General features: G+C 42.4%; 1 protein-coding gene across 1 annotated transcript in view; it reads left to right on the forward strand.

The window, feature by feature from the left end:
• The first annotated feature begins 11038 nt into the window (after window positions 1-11038).
• The window catches only part of adgrb2 (adhesion G protein-coupled receptor B2), a 583915-nt gene continuing 576031 nt past the window's right edge, over window positions 11039-18922 (forward strand). Inside the window, exon 1 of the mRNA XM_030063545.1 lies at window positions 11039-11506. The gene's annotated coding sequence lies outside the window, so the exon portion shown is untranslated. The remainder of the gene's footprint in view (window positions 11507-18922) is intronic.

Here is an 18922-nt window from a genome sequence, read left to right on the forward strand (position 1 = left end):
TGAAATGTCTGACTGTCAAAACTTAAGATTCAAACGAGGCTTTTATGCAGCATCCCACACATAGTTGAGCAGCTTTATTCACTGCAGCATGTTCCACTGAGCTAGGGCAGCGAAAGGTGTCAACATGAGGACTCACAAAGCAGATAGTTTAATTCCACAGACCTGTGTTAACGGATTATCTTTTAAGCTCTAAGGCGTCTTCCATTGCAAGGATTTCTCGGTGATATCTGGGGCGCAAGTGTTGTCTATCAAGAGACAAATGAAAGGAAAATGCTAATTAAGAACTAATCAAGGACTTCACAGGGAGGAAAGCCTTGGACCCATATGGTGCCAACAAGTACAATGGGAAGTAGGCCGAACAGGGAGAAGAGAGTTTTGCTTGTGGCAAAAGAGAGATCTGAAATAGATAAAATCAAGATGTTGCAAGATGTCATGTTTGTTGGAGGGAAACAGATTTTAAGGAGGGAGTTTGGGAAGAGTGGAAAGAGATCTTTTGCTGGAAGACGGAGTTTCAAGGAAGGGTACAACTGATTGGGGAGTTTTCTAATTGGAGTTTAGTAAGGAGGAGGAAGGAAAGCAGGTGAGGAGGAGGGAATGAAGACGTCGAAAAGCAGATTTGAATTTTGTCGGTGGGAGACTGCGCATTTGTCAGCAGCAAGGATGTTGTTTGAGAGCCAGTTTATCCTAGAGAAGACAATTAAGTCCAGGGAAATTGTGCCTTCATAGCACCTGTGACAGAGAATCTTCTTTATTTGCACACACTGGCCATGGAGCAGGCCGTTGTACATTTTAACATTCATGACATCTCCAATAAATAAAATCACATTGGACTGTTTGCTGAGTTTTTGACATCCATCCACATAACAACCTGAAGGGGAATTGTGTGGTAGGATTTCCTGGCCTGCATTTTTACTGTTCTCTTGCCAATGTCTTTATGAAAATCCAGCCACCCAAACAAGAGCGTGCGCCTGGATAATCCCCTCACATATTAGCAAGTGCTTGTCACTCACCGTACGCAAGACACAAAGTTTGGTGTGGCCCTTTACATCAAAGCCGGTGACCTCAACCAGTCGCTCACCAGCCATGTTTAAACTCAAGTGAACTCTGAAAGGAATGGCTGTCATTCAAGTTTCAGCGGCTAGTACGTGCTTTGGAGCCATGTCCAGCAGGGATTTTGGCCCAGTCTGGTGGGTTGGCAAGCTTTTGTCTAAAAGCTGGATTCAGTCTAATTATTTGGATAACCTTTGACCAACAGTTATACATCGGCACTTTGATGCACGGCATGTTTCAGTGGTGGCGGTGGTGCGTAGGCATCTTTGAAGTTAGACCTTGTTGGTGGTATTGATTGTCGTCAACTGTTGTGAAATATCTTCCCTCTTTTTATCCAGGAGCTACTATATGGAAAAATGCCCAGGGAGTTACATCACCATTATATAAAAAAAAGTACCCTGAAAGAAAGTAACTAACCCACCAAACTCAAATGTCTACGAAGCCTGACCTCTAATGGTGAAAAGTAGGGTGCCTGGTCTTTAGTGGCAGGTGATGTCACCACCTGTTGTATTCAATGGGTGATGATGACATCACCCTTCCCTCAAAGACCAGGCACTCTACTTTTCATCATTACAGAGATTTGGGTTTGGGTTTTTGTTAGTTACCCTTTAAAGTAAGGAGTAACAGCAGCTTTTAGTTTTGAAACTCAGAAAAAGATGGTCAAAGAAATTGTCAATTTTTTTGTATATATATTTATTGTTTCTTTTTTTTTAGATCGGATCGAACATGGATCAAAGCTGGAAAAGATCTGCTTGTGTTCAACTGGACACCAAGAGGCCAAGGAGCACTTATGCAAGACCCTCCCGATAGTGTTTGATATAAAAAAATGTGTGGGAGAAAGCAGAAGGAGTTCAGATCATCTGAAGAGTTGACTTGATCCCATGCAACACACAGCCCTTTGCATAGCTGATCTAGGCCACACTACCAGGCAGCCAACTCTGCATGCCATTGTGAATCGTGGCCCTTTAAAAATGCATGTTCGCTCTCGGCTCCGTATCTTTAATGAGGTGTGTCTGAAATATTTGATAGCCTTGTGCTCATTTGAAAAACAAATACGTTTATTTTCATTAATATTTGATACGGAAATGAATATATGTAAAACACATACATTAATTAGTCTGTTTTGATCAATTGTCTCTGTCTAATGCCGACCAAGTATTTCCGCACAGTAACTCCCCACAGGCTACACTGGTGCATATCATTCTCTGGTGCTTCAGAGCAAAACCATTTAATTTTCAAAGTGGGATTTAGCATCTTTAAATACTCGGCACACTCAAAAAAACTGAATTATCACTTAGCAATGAGGCAGATTTGTAAAGTGGATGTTTTCTCTTATATTGAAATTTGTTGCTTGGGGGATGAATCAGTGGGCCTTTGAAAATCACTTGAATGCCATTATACTGCAGATGCCTTGTTGTGGTTACCAAATAATTTGGATGTTACCATCTAAATGTGATGGCTGAGTATTGACTTTGTCTTGAGGGCCTGAAAGGTGCCTAGCTCCCTGTCAATTAGCACAGGGATTGCCTTATATTCTATTATGTAATTTTCGGTTAACTGCATTACTGCCAATTCCATTGCTGTCCAGTGAGGATTAACCTATAGACCTACTCAAAAGCCTTTAACATAATCAATTGATGGTGACAGCTGTAGATTGAGGCTGGCTGCTGAATTCCATTCCGATCCATTGGATTTCATTGCCACTTAAAACACCAGTGTGCACCCTTCCTCATCATTTTCATCATTATTACCGTCATCATCATCTTATAAGTACAATGTTTCAGTATGGTGGTAAGTACACCCACATCACCTTTTTATTTCCACAATCCAACATTCAAGGGATTGACAGGCATGTGCAATGTGATGCCGCCCCTTTCCGCCAGATGGCGGTGGAGACCCGTGAGAAAAGCGCTGTAGTACATGTATTGACCGCTAGAGGGCAGTGCAGCCATACGGTTCAGCAGACGCCACTGGTGGGATGCAGTGTTGAGAAGTGTGATGGATTCTCTCTGGCAGCACCTTGGACAGCGCCAGTCTGGTGAGTCATACCGCCACTGTATTCAGGATGTTTGGATTCGGCAGCAGGGGCCATCCTGTAATTAATAACCACACATTTACCATTTTTGGAGCTGGCTTCCATTGGGACGAGGAAGGGGGGAGCACAGAGTAAGTTTTGCTTCCCTGTTACTCACTCTCACCTACAACATGGAACATCAGTGGAAGGACACTGCAGTAGAGAATAAAAAATTTTTATTGTACCAAAATAGACTGATTGCAGGAGTAGCCTGCACCTGCAAGTATTTATTTATATATTTATTTTATTTATTTTTTTATTTTTTTGGAAAAGTTTGGGAAAAATTCAAAACTCTTGCAAACTCTTTGAATGCAGTCATGAGATGATGGCAATTTTTGTGTTTGTTTGTGTTTCTTTTTTTGTGTGTGTGACACAGCTCTTACATGTCTCGCCAGAATAATGATGCTGCTCACTGAAAAGAGCTGAGGATGGGGAAATCACACATTTTAAGAAGCCCCTTTATGCAGCGCAGTCGTTGGCATAAAATAGCATTATGTGGGTGAATGTTATTGTGCAGAGCAGTTTTCTGCCCTTGGCTCCATAGTGGGGAGCCCAGCCAGCGCTGATGAGTGTGAGTGGATGGTGAATGACAGGCCGAGACACTGACAGTCAATCAGCAGGGTTGTCTGACCTCTCTCCTTCACTCTCTGGGGGATAAGATATGTGTCATCCTCCCCTGAGGCATCTCACCATGGCACCGCCTCCACCCTCCTCCTACCCTGCAGATCCCTCCCGTCCCTGTTCTGCCTCCCTATGCTACTCTGTCAACACTATCCATCCCCTCTGGCTTATCTCCATGGAAGACTCTTCTCTTCTCTTCTCTTCTCTTCTCTTCTCTTCTCTTCTCTTCTCTTCTCTTCTCTTCTCTTCCCATTTATTCCTTTTTTCTCTGCACAATATCACAGCTCAAGCTCCATCTCCTTACTTTTATTCACCCTCTTACTTACCAGTATAGCTCTTGTCTCCACTCCCAGCTGCTACTTTCCATCTCTCCCTTTCCTCATGCATTTACTTCTGTTGGGTGCCTTGCAGATTCACCCCTCCACCCCCCATCAATTTCTCATTCACTGTATTCTCTTTCTGTGTTTCTTTTGCCTCTGCTCCCTCTCTTCTCCCTGCCCTCCCCTCCTCCTCCCTTCTCCTTTCTCTCAGAGCTGGTAAAGAGCAAAATGGAAGCAGCGAGCAGACAGCAGATGAATGGTTTATGTTTGCTGTTTAGCCGGCTGACCTCAGCGTCTCTGCCCATTGAAGATGAAATCGGTACTCAGAGCAGAATACCACAATCAAGAAGAGGGCCCGGCGAGCCTCACAGCATTTTTTTCTTCCCTTAATGCACTCTAATAAGCAGCCATATGAATAAGTCCAAAGCAGGCATGAAAGGCCAATCCATCCTGACACAGTATGCGTTAAGTGGCCAGCTTAACGAGCATGTCTGCTAATTGGCTGTGTTTGGCCTCTCTTCATTAACAGCTCGGGTCATACAGATCCAGCAGGCAGGTGTCTGCTTGTCTCTGTTTTCAATCTATTTCTTTGCTCTCTCTCTCTCTCTTTCTCTGTACATCTGTCTCTCCATATCTCTCACTGTCACTGTGCCGCTCCTCATGAGCAGCAGAAGGTGCAGCGTGCCGTCTCAGCGTGTCCTGCACTTCAGCGGGTATCTGATTAGCATTGGAAACAAATGCTTTGAGTGTGTGTGTGGTCATGTGGCCACACACAAACACACACATATTACATGTTTACTTAGCAGCTATTACTTACTCCTCTCCCACTGGTGGAAAAAAGAAGACGGGGGCGCACAGGTCTGATCTCTTTTAAATATGATTATGTACACACGCCCACATACCAACAAAAATATAGACAAGTATTAATTCAAACAGCAGTATATCACTGCATGCCATCATTAGTTTGCTTGCTGTTTACATACAGTATAAGCAGAAAATTGATTTTGTGTTTAATTATCTAGCACAGCAGGGAATCTTCTTAGAGTCTGTGTACACAAGAGAGAACTTTTGCTTGAAAAGGTGTTGCTGTGACAAAACTCTATTTACCCACTTTTTGGTTGACTATTAGGCAAAAGCTGGGACAAAAGATGCACGGATGTCTCATCACATAACACAGAAGTCAGACATTAGTTGTGAAGTCATTCCATTCACAGTTCTGCCCACAAAACCTCTCCAAAAAATGGTGCAACACACCTTAATGTACCGGACCTATGCCCCAAAACATATTTTTGTACATTACATTGATATAAGTGTTAAAGGTTACCATGTGTTCCAGGAATTCTGCTGCCAAATCTTTGGGTGTTTACTGGTAAATATTGTGGAAGACAGGTGAGGTGGCAGATGAAGCACTATGCAACTCTTGCCATGCCACATAAAAGAATGTGTTTTCCTGTACTTTCCTGAAAAGGACAACATCAACACATAAATCACAGAACTAGTGAAAAGAAATGGAAAGTTATACCAAATACCAGTGTGCAAGAGTGCAACCAGAGTGTTATTTACCATTAAGCACATCCATAGCACTTGGGATAAACAAGACATTGAGTCTTTTAGTCCTACATGCAGGTGCCCTGAAACAACAGCCTGAGGGCAACAGCTGATAGTCCTGACACTCCAGTATAGTATTAGCCCTGCTAAGGATCTGCCTGTTATAAATGTCCAAAAGCTTGGCCTGACTCCTTCCTGAGATCTCACTGGCCGATTTAACAAGACTCTATAAAGTCTATTCTTGCTGGACGGATTTTGAAACCAAGCAGTAATACAAAAGGTTAAAACAGATTCGATGCAACCTCTGTAAAAGACAGTCATCATCTCAGTGGAAACATTAAAAGTCGTCATTTTTCTCCGGTGTTCGACAGGGCCTCCAATGACATGCTGAACTAGGTAAAATAGGTGATCATCACAGGTGACAAAATGGTGTTTAGGGATATGTAATGATCCACGGTGGGTAATAGCTGACCTGTTATTACACTTCACAGCCAAGTGGCTTTTACACTTGCCATTTTCATAATTTCGACATTTTTATGACAGACGGCTATGATCAACATAGGCTTACACCTGATAGAGTGTGAGTCATGACCTGAGTAATGATCCTTGGTGAAAAGAAATTTGTAAAAATCCGATTTTTTTTTTTTTTGTAGCTTTGCCAACCACTTCTTTTTGTCCCACTCCTATTCCTTTTTTGATTCCTTATTTGACAGTCATAGTAGAAAGAGAGGCAGGAAACAGAGAGGGGATGACGTGCAGCAAATGGCCTGAAGTTGGATTTGAACGCAGGACGCTGCGGTCAGGACTCAGCCTTACCAAGTGGTGCATGCTCTTATACAGGCGGTGCCCTCCTATTCCTTTGTTATCTCGACCGGCAGGGTCAAAAGGAACAGTACACCATTTATACTTTTGTTCTGATTAGATTGGATTTAACAGTGTCAGGGGTGTAATACCAAAAAACAATGTAGGTTATACCCCAACTCTATGATTTCTATGCTTCTGACTCATCTGTCGTCTATAACAGACTCAGTGATTGTCATGTTCTTGACCCCCATGTTGACTATCAATAAGCCGTGGAGCCCCATTTGAAATGATTTTGCCCTCTAGGGACCCTTACAGCAAGAGTTGTTTTGGTTTGTGTCAAGTATTAAATACTTGCGTTGGCCATCTGAGCGCAGCACAAGCATTTAAAGACGAGAAATCTGACATCAATCCAGCATCACTGATCTGATGTTTAAACATATAATTGTACTTTCTGTAAATAGTTTTCTTGCCTTTTGTAAAAATTTGTAATTATTTTTGTTTGTTTTTGCAAATTTCTGGAGGGCTGTTGCTAATTTTCTGATGTCTCTTTGCTAATTTTCGTTCTTAAATTTACTTATTTATGTTTTGCTGTTTTTTTTTTAATGAATGCTTCAATGTTTTTTTTTTTTTGTTTTTTTTTTATCTGCTAATCACCTTTTATCCATGTTTAAAAAAGACATCAAATGAAGTTGGGCAGTTTTAAAAGGATTAATTGTTTGGATTTCATTCTTAAACCAGGACATTTTGTGGTGAGATTAAACCAGAAAGAAGAAATTGTCACACATTTTCTGCATTATAAACCTTTCCAGTGAATTCAACTGCAGTGAAATTAAACTATTCCTCACTTTGTTGAGGACCGCTTGGAAGCTTCTCAAGGCCCCCCGGGGTGTCCCTGGACACGACTTTGAAAACACCGCTCTGTAAGAATTTGAGTGTTGGTTCAACACCGTGAACCCCCTGATGACAACAAGTTCAGAATGCAATCCACACAGTCAGGCCTATGTTAAACCTGCTGTGTGTTAACTGTTGTCCACTGTGCTACACTGTTGTTTTCATGTGAGATCAACTTTGGGGGCGGGGGGTCAGCTGTCAAAATATTCTCCGGAGATGGCGTCAGTCTCCCCGGTGTAATCTGTTTTGGCAGACAGCTGATCCCTGCAGAGTGAAACGGCTGCCGAGGAATCCACTCTGAATGCCAACGCTCCCCCCCTCCAGTCTCTCGCTGACAATGAGCAAGCCAAGTCCATCTCTGGGGTCAAACCGCTAATCAAAACAAAGGCTTTAGCTCTTCCTTCACGGTGCACAACAACACTCCTACTGCTGACTTACAACCCTAGTTCACAAGAGCAGCAGGATGTCTTCGGGATCGCTTTTGTCCGGGCTTAACGGTGGACAACATAATTCAAGTCATGCTAATCTCACAGTAACGGCTGGATCATTGACCCGGTGATGCTTTCTTCTCACTGATGCCCCTTTTCCACTATTGACTTCATTGCTCTGCTTATTGACCACAGCTTCAGTGATATTCCAGACTGTGGATGAGAGAGAAAGAGTTGGGAAGGTGATCTCACCATTATCCCTAAGCTACTCCTCCATTGTGGGTAGATCAAAGCGGTATTTATGCTTAGGCCTCTGGATATGTGCCACAGTGGTGCAGAGGAGGATGCACAAACGTGATCTAAAAGGCTCTCCATTATTGGGTGGAAGGAAGTGTCTAAAATGGCCTGACAGAAGATCAAAAGAGCTAATCAGGCCCTGCACAATCCACTGAAACTTAATATTGGGAGGTATGACCAACATCATTTTGAAGCCTCTTCCATACAGCTAAAATAGAGGACCCAGCCTGTTGTCAGTCAAGAAATCTAGTCCCATGCTATTTTTTTGGTATTATTATAAAGTGGCATAATTTTTTTTGCAATAAATTATTTTTTAAGAGTTGATGTGCCAAATTGGAATGACCCTCCTCATATTATATATTCTGTGTGCGTGCAAAAAAAAAAAAAAAAAAAAAAAATCATTATTTCAACACAACATGCAATGAATCAGCCACTCAAAGACCAAAGAAAGCGCACTAACCTACTCAACTCCTGAACTTTGAATCGTAGTTATTTAAATCCAGGTTTGATTGCGGCTGGCACAGTCGGAGGCACACGCAGCGAGCTTATCTGCGTGTGAGATTGAAGCATCTGTAGGTGCTCCACAGCTCTCGCGGTAGCTGTGATCATCAATGGCGTCTGCCTGTTTCAAAGATAAAAGTGCCGGCACTGATGTTTTCATTAAGTGACAGACAACATGCATCTGTCTCAGGGATGCCTTTGAACATCGAAAAACCACCCGACTCCTCTCCGAGTTGCATTACGCCGCCTAAAAAGTAGCTGAGATTTAGTCGACAACCCTGTGAACCTGTCAAGAAACATAACTCTGCTTTAATGTATTCCTACAAGGTTTGTCAAAGTAGCTTTTAAACTTGACAGTCATCAAGCTTCCATAATTAAGTATTGTTCAACATTGTTTTTTAGAAGTAAGAATTAGTATGCTGGATTTGGCAATATTTACCGAATGCTAAACAATGTCAGATTCAATAATATTTTACAAAACTACGTTCATCTCATATTCTGGTAAACACTGATGGACCATTCTAAGGATAACTGTAGATATAAAAGCCTGATATTCGGAAAATTAATGTAAAAATCTCATTTTTATTAAATTATGTCTTCCATATACCCAAGGCGCAGTTTCAAGGCTATACGCTGAGAGATAATGAGGGATCAGGGGGCTTTATTTTATCATTTTAAGCACCCAACTGCACAATGGCGTGTGCAACAGTGTGTGCATGGGGATCACTGCGATTTAAATTGTTTGCATGTGTGCACACGCATGCCCTTGCACATGTGACTGTGCTTCTGTGCATTTGTCGACATTAATTCATTTAAAAGTGTTTTTTCCCCTCCTTTCCCCCCCTCGTTGTTCATTTTTGCGTCTGTTTGCATGTGTTCTTTTTTTTTCCCCCAGTGTGCAAGAAAAAGCTGGGGACGGTGGCATTTGCTGATTGCTGACGGCCAATGCACCACATGCAGCAGGGCTTGCATACTTAATGCCAGGAGAGTAGGACTGCAGATTGCAATCAAAGGGACCAAGAGAGGGAGGTGGCGGCAGGGAACAAACAGTAATACATCCAAATTCAACAAGTGTAGCTGACAGAGGGCAACTGAGACACAGAGAGAACTGGGGGGCAGAGTAATTGACAGCTGATTCTACATAGCCAACCCACGACCTCTAGTGCTCTTTGTTTTTCTGTCTCTGTGCGCACACACTCACAGTGATCTCCAAATGCATGTATAATTCAACCCTGTTTCTGCTGCAGAGCCCATATAGAAGCAGCATATAAACCTGTTTAGTATTCTAACCATTTACAGCACTGGCACACGGGCAAACACCCACCACTGTCAGGCTGTATAACAGGTTTCCTGTTGGTGGTAGTAATAGGAGTGGCTGAGGAGGAAATCAGAGGGTGACGAGAGGTGGAAAAACAAAATGAACTTGCCTCCATGCAAATGCGCTGGTGCATTACTCAGTCTGTGTTTCCCATATGTGTTTGTGCCCCTACCTTGTTGGCAATATAGGCCATGGAAGTCTTGGAGGCAATTTCCTTAGCAAACAAGGGGACAGATGTAGAAATGAACAAGGGGGAGGGAACATCGGGAAAGGGATGCCCGTGAGGCTGTGTTTATGCAGAGCCTCGCGGCCCACAAGCATGCATGTGGAAATGTATTGTGATGTGACGCCTTTACTTAAGTGAATTCCACAGTCCCATCATGTTTATTATTGGATGACTACCCCGCGGAATCCGAGGCTTTCTCCTCTGCCTGTCTGCAGGAGTGCAAAGAGGGAGCCAGGGAAAGGTCTTCAGAAAGGTCTGCCAAGAGTTTGGCCCAGTGTTGCCAATCAGACTCTCTCCCCAGGCTGCTTGTCCATTCCGGGCTTTTGCCTAAATCTGACTGCAGACGCAATCTTTTTATGACAGAAACCCCTGGCAATAGGCGTGCAGCGTCGCCACAGTAAGCAGTGCACACATGAGGGGACGTGCACAAAAACACATGCGCATGACCCAGCCATGCACCACCAATGCCAGCGGTAGGCCTCTACCAACACAGCATTTCTTTTTCTTCTCAACTGGAGCAAAGCGGGTGCAGAGGCAAAAGCTCTTCTTTTTTTTCGAGCAATACCTTCAAAAACCAAAAACAAATACTTCTTACATGATATCACATAATAAAAACAATACTTTCTTATTAAGAATTATGATTTGTTCGCTAGGTACTCTGCTTTTTCAAAGGGGAGGATGGGGTGGGGTGTGGGGGCTTCTGCATGTGCATGCACATTTACATAAAGCAGGAGGGAAAAATATTCAGGGAGGCACTGGTGCCTCTGGCGCACCTGGTACATGAATTATACTTCCCCTCTTTAATTTCATTTTGACATGTAAATTCATTTCAGTACATTCATGTGGACGTGTTATTTTTGTCTGTTGTGTTATTTTCCCCCCTTGTCTCATGATGTCACCTGTCAATCACTCATTATGTCAATCACTCATGATGTCACTTGTCTCATGTGGTCACCTAGCTAACATGTGGATGCAGCCATTTTATTTATGGAGAGAAAACTATACACACCTGCTTTCTAATGAATGGAAAATGAAGACAATATATGCGCGTGCGTACCGCCAAAGCCGAGAGAAGTTTCATTCATGCTAAAAAAAAAAAAAAAAAAAAAAGTTAAAACCCAGACTCTCCACTACTTCGCAAAGTGGATAAAGAAAAGCTGGGTAAGGCATAAGGTCTTTTCCAACATGAAGGCAAGGACGAGGAAGCTTTGGGAACGACATAATCTTTTATACTTCGATAAATGGACTTTGAATTAACCGCAGAAGGGAGACATAACCAGAGACGGCGCTGCTTACTTCTTGCTAGCTGAGCCCGAAGCCATCGGACTTTGTTGGTAACTCAAGTCAAGTAAGTCAAGCAAGGACTGGTCTAATTGGCCTTTTTATCCACACTTCCTCTGGAAAACAGCGGGCCACAACGTCACCTTGGTGAGTAACAATAATATTTGTGTTTTCTGTAAACTCGTCCTGGTTTGTTTTCGTGTCCAAAATGCTGCGCGAAGCCAGAGTTTATATCGGGAGTGTTAGCATTATTGCCTGTTGTTTGTTTTGGTGCTGTGTTTGTGGGTGATTTGCTGGTGTTGAATGTGTTCCTGCTGTGGCTGCAGATATAGGCTGGTTTCATCATCTGGCAGCTTGATTGTACTGTCTTGCACATTATTAATTTGTGTTTTTTTAGATATTGCCAGCAACAATCTTTTCAGTCGTGGCGGTGGATAGTATTTGTTTGCTGTGGACAAACTGCATCTGTCTTTTAACACAGGCCTATTATTGCTCCTGCTGAGTTTACATTTGCAGAATACCAAAGTATGTAGATTAACCGTGGGGTACAGATACAATAGGCTATGAAAAAAAAAAGCTGAGTATGCATGTGTGCCAGAGGGGGAGAGAGTATTTTATTATTGCTAAATTAATATAAGGGCCCACTCCAAAACACCCCCCCCCACCCCCACCCCCACCCCCTACACACACACACACTTTGATGGGACCTCTGCTGCTCCTGCTACCTCTTCTTCCTCCTCTGTCTTCTGTGTTGCATCTTGCACTCCTTTTCCTTCCATTGCCAAGACCAAAGTCAGTGGTGCAGATTGTGTACTGTCATCCCTTTTTCTTTATCCAAATTTCTCCTCAAAGCACGCAGACTCTCTCCTCTTGCCCCCACACCAGTGAGCTCAGTAGGAGGCAGAGTGGCACGGATTAATCTTTAGTGACAGAATTGTGAGGTCTTATCTTCTGAAATGCCCTTTTGCAGAACCCACTGAAAAGTGTGGATGTTGGCTTGATAATATGTTGCGCTGACATCCATAATTATCTCCTGACAACTTGCAAATCACTGGCTTCAAGGGACAGGCTTGAGGAGAGTGTTCACTTCAAGCTCGGAGCGGAGTGGGAAAAAAAATTTGCATGTTTTGTAAGGAAGGACAGGTATGGCGAGATTGGATGCTGCAAAGAGTACTGTGTCGAGGACCACCCCACGAGCGCTATCTTTAGAAATGTTTGCGGTCTCATCAAGTATGTGTGGTACAAGTCCATATAGCATGAGTTTTGAGTTGTGGAAACAGAAAGCAGAAAAGTTTCCAGTGCTGTTGTATGTGCCGCCATTGCCTTCAACAGCGCTGCAGTCAATAAATATCTGAGACAATCTCCCCATTCCTCCTTATATCAGACAGACTCTAAATCCAGTCTGGGAAACATTCAGTGCTATCTGATCCCTGCTGTCACATTCCCTACACACACACACGCACACATAGACACAGTGCCGGCACAACACCTACCCAACTTGCATGGCTGCCTCAATATTTCATAACATGTCATGTACCAGTGTGAGATATGGCTCCTGATTTCATTTGTGGGAAGCAATGGTGGGTCCCTTATCTGTGTTGGGAGTGAAATAGCTGTGGATCAGTGTCGTTAATATGTCAGTCTCAAACTGATGGGAATGTTTACATGCTCTGGAGCATTGCAATAAAGAATCAGGTACAGGAGTTCAGCTGCTAAATGTTTGCACTGCTTAAGTTTAACCATCCGAGATCCACTCTGAATCCACTCTGTTTTCCTGATGCCAGAAGCCAGGCCGATTATTTGAGAGGAATTCAATCAGCGGTCGGATCTCCTTGTAGGCCAACAATACTTCAGTTCTCCGCTTACATTGTCCTTGGCCAATCACAGTAACAGTATGTTGATTATGGCACTGATGAGGGTGTTGATGAGTCCAATTAGGACGATTGTGTGACCTTACTTGACACTTTCAGGGGGAAAAGGCTGGCAAGACCCGTGAATTACAAAGAATTTAGACAAAGTGGTCAGTATTTTTAGTGACTCAGAGCTTGGGTATTGATGTTGAGTTGTGCTGTGTGTACGTGCAAACTCTTTGTGCACACCTTGTTCTTCAGGATGCAGTGGAATAGAATTTGATGATAGACAATAGCCACATTAAAATTATGTTTTAAAAGTGCCTCTCTGAGAACATCTCTTCATCCTGTTTGTCCTTTAAAATTCTGTATTTTTTCCCCATTACATCCCTCTTTCCTCCTCGGCTGATTTATAAAGAGGGACATAAGAACCAGCCATAAATAACCTTCCAACTTATTCATGACCTTTCAACCCCAATCTGTGATCTCCTAGGAAAGTCGTTTACAAGTCCAACTATTTTTAACATGCAAAGCCTCTCGGAGTTCATCAGGAGGATGGAATGGGTTTTATCTGTAACCACGAGTAAGAGCCTATTTTTATTCTTCCAGATATGTGGCCGGCTGCAAATTACACTAAGAAGAAATAGGATGGACGAGATAGATAGACGGCAATCAGTGGTTAATTTTTTTAAAATCAAAATAGCTCATGATCCTATTCCACCGTCTTATACTTTTGTCCTCATCTCCTCTTTTCTTTTGTGAAATCATATTTCTTATTTCCCATCTGTCATTGAATACTGTGGGTTTTGTGCTGCTGTGGGCTTTGTGTTTGATAATTGAATCTGATGGTCTGGTGCAGTTGGAGGCTTCTTTTTTTTCTGAGGAACAACAAGCTTCTGTTGATGTCTTAGCATAGAAAAGGTAGCAAAAGGACAGAAGGACATTTTAGCGAGTACTGAAGGAGCCTTCTCAAGCATCACAAGCATTTTTTAAAAGCAGCTCTAATGAAGAAGACCCTGGTCATTATTACATATCTGATGGTTTCTCAGCAAGGGAGAAGCAAGCATGTTGAGGAAAAGTGAGGCTGACTGCAGATGCTTGAAATGCAGAGACTTGCAAGCATGGATGTGCATGCCCATACACACACAGACCAGCTCACATATGTATACACAGAATCAATCAATGCAATTTCAATTGCAATCTGAGCTGGTGTGCCATGCTGTGAATATAAACACACAGGCATCTGCTATCTGTCAGAATCAGTGGTAAGCTCTCAACTGGATCAAAATCCTTACTGTGCTTGAAATATGACAAACTGTCAAACATGGATAAGCAAAGCCAGAAATCACTTTTGCTTCATGCAGCTGCTGCAGCCTCTGTATCGTAGTTAAACTTAAAGAACCTCTCACAGCTGATTCTTTCGCATTGACTTTCCTCCCACACTATGACCAGCTCCCGTCCATTCACAAGTTGTCTTTCTTGCTCTGCATAAGCAGTCCACTCAATCCCTAAGGTTCAAGCAAACCGTATAATAATGACTCTGAATACCAGATATGGAGTTTTAACATTTGAAATTATTCCGTAATTTCTGACTAATGCGTGACTAATAGCTTTCTTGCTCTTTCCCTCTTCCCGCCTATCTTGTCCCCTCCTCCCTCTCTCACTCTCACAAGGCGCTTATTTTCTAATAGCCTGCCTTCGCTGCCTCTTCCCTGCAGTTTGTTAGGAGATGTGGCGAAAACATCGGGAAAGTGAGGGATAAAAAGCTGCCACTTTGCCAAAGGAAGTTTTAATTGGGGCCCTAGGGAAAAGAGCTCCTCCCGTTTTGCAAATTCTCTCTTCCTTTATGGAAGAGATGAGCAGCAGCTCAATGCCCAATGGGGAAATGGGATGCAGTTATGTTGACAAAAATTCAAAAAGGCCACTGCTGCTTACGCTTCACAGCAAGCCTGCTTGCATCCGTATTGATAAAATGGAGAAGGCTTTCTCTCCCTAAATGTTGCAGTGCTTTTGAAATTATCCGTAGTGTTTCTCTGTCACTCAAGATTTCATCATGCTGTCTCAGTTGTCCCAGAGGACTTGGACAGGGCTAACTGTGGTGTAATGTGCTATGCATGCAAATAGAAATTAAAAGACACTGGCATGAATAAAACATGACTGTTTCACTACAACACCCCAGAACACAGACCATTCCTCAAGTCTTGGGGAGTCATATTTTACCACTTTCTCCCTGTCACTTCTAAAGGAGTCATCTCAGTCGCTCACCCTCAGTCACCATCGTTCCTTCTCTCTCTGTGCCTCATTCTCAAAGTGCTTTCATATACCCATACTGGCCCGTATTGAGTTTCTGTCCGAGCACAGCCACAAACTGCCAGAGATGCTGGGCCTAAACTCTAAAGAAATGTCTATCAAAAATCGGGTGAGCGGGAGGAGCAGAGCAAAACAACAATGGCGGAGGGAGTGACCCCTTGACAGACTGACATCACCAAGAGTAATTGCCTGTCATGTGCTGTACTGTTTCACTTTCAATAAAAACCCCTTCTGTTATTCATTTAAAGTTAAGCCAGGGTGGCCAAGGTCACCGCACACGTCCTGTAAAGAGGGATAATTGAACGCCACACCTTCTCTGTGGACCGGCGAGAGTTGGAGTGACAGGAGTGTCAAGAGTGACTGGAGGTTAAGAAGAGAGGCATTTGAATTTGAATACCGCCTGCTAGATGTGTTGTGTTTCTTGAATGTTTACACGGTCGTGAGAGGGCTTGAGGTGACTCTGTCTTTATCCTTCTCGTTATTTTCACTCTCTCTCCCTATCTGTCCTTCATCTGCCTGCTCCTTCAGTCTGTCCCTGCTCATGAAATGGAAAAACAAAACAAGTGGGTTATTTTCAACTCATTCCTCCAACTCTGAAAGAGGACCGACTGGTGCACTGGGATGAGGTTTACCCCTTCCACCATCTCTCCCCTTTTTTCTTTCTTTTATCCATCCTTTTCTTTCCCAGCCTTACACTCTTTCAAAGCGATATCTATCTTGATTTCTTAGGACCACCCTCCCCTCTCTGCCCGTCTGTCTTTCTTTGACATTTTTTACATCCCATGTTGAATAATAGATGCATGGTGTAGAGTGGGGGCCCGAGTACTGATGCTCTGCATGGAGTGAGTATACGCTGCGGAAAATCTCTCTCTTAACAAGTCATTTCATTGAGTGTTTGGTCTTTTGGGAAGCTGCATTCACTAAAATTAGAATGCAGACCAACCACAACGCAGTTATGTCAACTGGATTTAATTTAGTGGCAAGTCTGTGTCGGTCTCATTTCTTTAGCCTGCTTGAATGAAAAGTTATGTCCATATCCAACGTTAATTGTATCAAAGTTGTTTTGCAGTCTGATTGTAGCGAATTATGCTTGTGAGGAAAAGTGAGGAAATATGCATCAGCTAGTGACATAATTTCATTGGTGGTTTCAAGACTTTTGTAGTTATTCCTGGAAGATTCTCAAAACAAACTGCATTGGGGGAAAAGTGGTATTGTCTATTACCTACATTAGCTGTTTTTCACTATTTCACTGGGACGCCCCCAGGGGTCCTTGAGCAGCTTCCAGGAGGTAGGAGTACAATTAGGAATAGTTCAACTTCGCTATAATTTTTTTTAATTCACTAGAAACTGTCACTATACAAACAATGTAATTTAGTTTATTTAACTTAATGTAATTCAACATTATGTTGTAACCACTGTGAATCTATTTGTCAGTGGTCGACTGACAACTAAACAATTTAAGACCCATTCCTGGCATCGATTAAACCCTTAAAAATTCATCTCTGTCCAACAAAATGACATGTTACATAAAATGGCTTAGATGTAACTCTACACTTTTGTCCTCATTTTGTAGGCACAAATATATGAATATGCGAATAGTCCCTGCCTGTATTTAAATCTCCATCCACACCCCACCCCTCCACTGCCTGCATACCTGCTCACCTTCAGCTCTGCTCATCACAACACAAAAACCTCTTGTGTTGTGTACACTACACAATGACAAGGGGTAAAATAGGAGTAATTCAACCATACATGTTCAAACTGGAAACAGTAATAGATAACATGAGCTTTCAGTCACATTATCAATCAGATAATAATGTCTTGCTAATGTTACATAAACATTTGTCCTAATCGCCACGTCTGACAAGTTAGCTACCTTGTAAAGATAAACACCCAGATGTGCCTTGGTGCACTTTGAATACCATAGTCTCTGTAGAAATGCATTGTGTTCAACTAATATTGTATCATACTACCCCACTGTATTGCAATGCCCGAAGAAAAAGAAACCACTTGCTGCAGGGAAATACCACACGTGTTGTTTTAGAGTTATTATTACAAGTTTCATATAGAAATGTTTCTTTGGTCTCTGATGTAGGTAAGTGTTCACATCACGGCTACGTCTGTATTCTGTCAGTTGAAAGGAGACTAAGGGAATTACCACAGTCCCCTACCTGCATGACTTCACCCAGGTCTGGAGCCGGTGTGCCTGAATCCCCATGCCCTACAAAATGCCCTCAACATTTATAGGGTCCTCTATGGGGCTGTGCAGTTACTGGCTATGAAGTGTAAGATATAGCTTGCAAAAAAGAAAGATCCTGCACACTGTAGTCAAATATCTATGAAACAGGTTGTCCAGTGTACAAAAATGTATTTATTAAAACTATAAATGTTCACAACAAATACACACCGTATAAGTAGGGCCAATATACATATATTAAAACACAATAAACACATGTTTTTGTAGGCAATCTGTATGATGAAATTGGGAACATCATGGTAAAACTCAAACATCATTTATAAGAAATACAATGGGGAACACTGACCATAAAAACAACAGATCTAGGCCAACAAAACCCTAAAGCTATTGACTTATTTTCCATACTGTTTACACAGCTGTGAAAATGTCCATTTCTAGATGCAGCAGATATCTGGCCTTCTGCAGCTTTGTTCCTCAATGCACAGGGACAGTATGCTAGTTGCAGACCTCCTCCAGACGAATGAAGCGGGACAAAAAGCAAGTGCCTCATCCACATCTGGCCTTTAAAAGTCTGTATTGAGTTGGGGTAGGATGGAAACCTCAGTAGCAAGTGTGTGAGGGTTGGTGACAGCCGTGGTTAACAGAGTTGTCAGAAGCTTCTTCACATATTGTTCAAAAGTTCAAAAGACAAAAAAGATTTTTTAAAAAAAGTGTTTATTTTTTACATTTTCAAACATATGCACTATATATAAATAACCTATGTCACTGTTGGTTTGATTTACATGAATGTAAATAGTTTTAACTTTAGTCTTTGTTTTGCACTGAGAATTGTGCATAAATAAATATTCTATCTCTTACCATATGTTGGGTTTTTCTTAACCACTTGGACTGAATATATGACCTTCTTGCTCACACTGCTCTACCCTTTTGCATTCTGAGTTGGTCTATTTGCATGTTCATTGAAATGCAGGGCCGCCAAGTAAAGCCTGTAATAACAAGGGACATTGTTTACTTTGGTCATTTCAATTCATATTATTTATCATATGTGCAACAGACATTATTACTGCACAATACAAGATAGTGTACAGTCCGTGGAGGGTGAGTTGAGTTGTCATCACATAGCCTGGAGGGGCAAGGGTTCAGTGATTGAGTGTTGTGCACTGTAAATACATAAGCAAAGTTTCCAGGGATGAACCACTCGGAGGA

Source organism: Myripristis murdjan, chromosome 11 (genome assembly GCF_902150065.1).
Source record: "Myripristis murdjan chromosome 11, fMyrMur1.1, whole genome shotgun sequence".
NCBI classification, from domain to species: domain Eukaryota; kingdom Metazoa; phylum Chordata; class Actinopteri; order Holocentriformes; family Holocentridae; genus Myripristis; species Myripristis murdjan.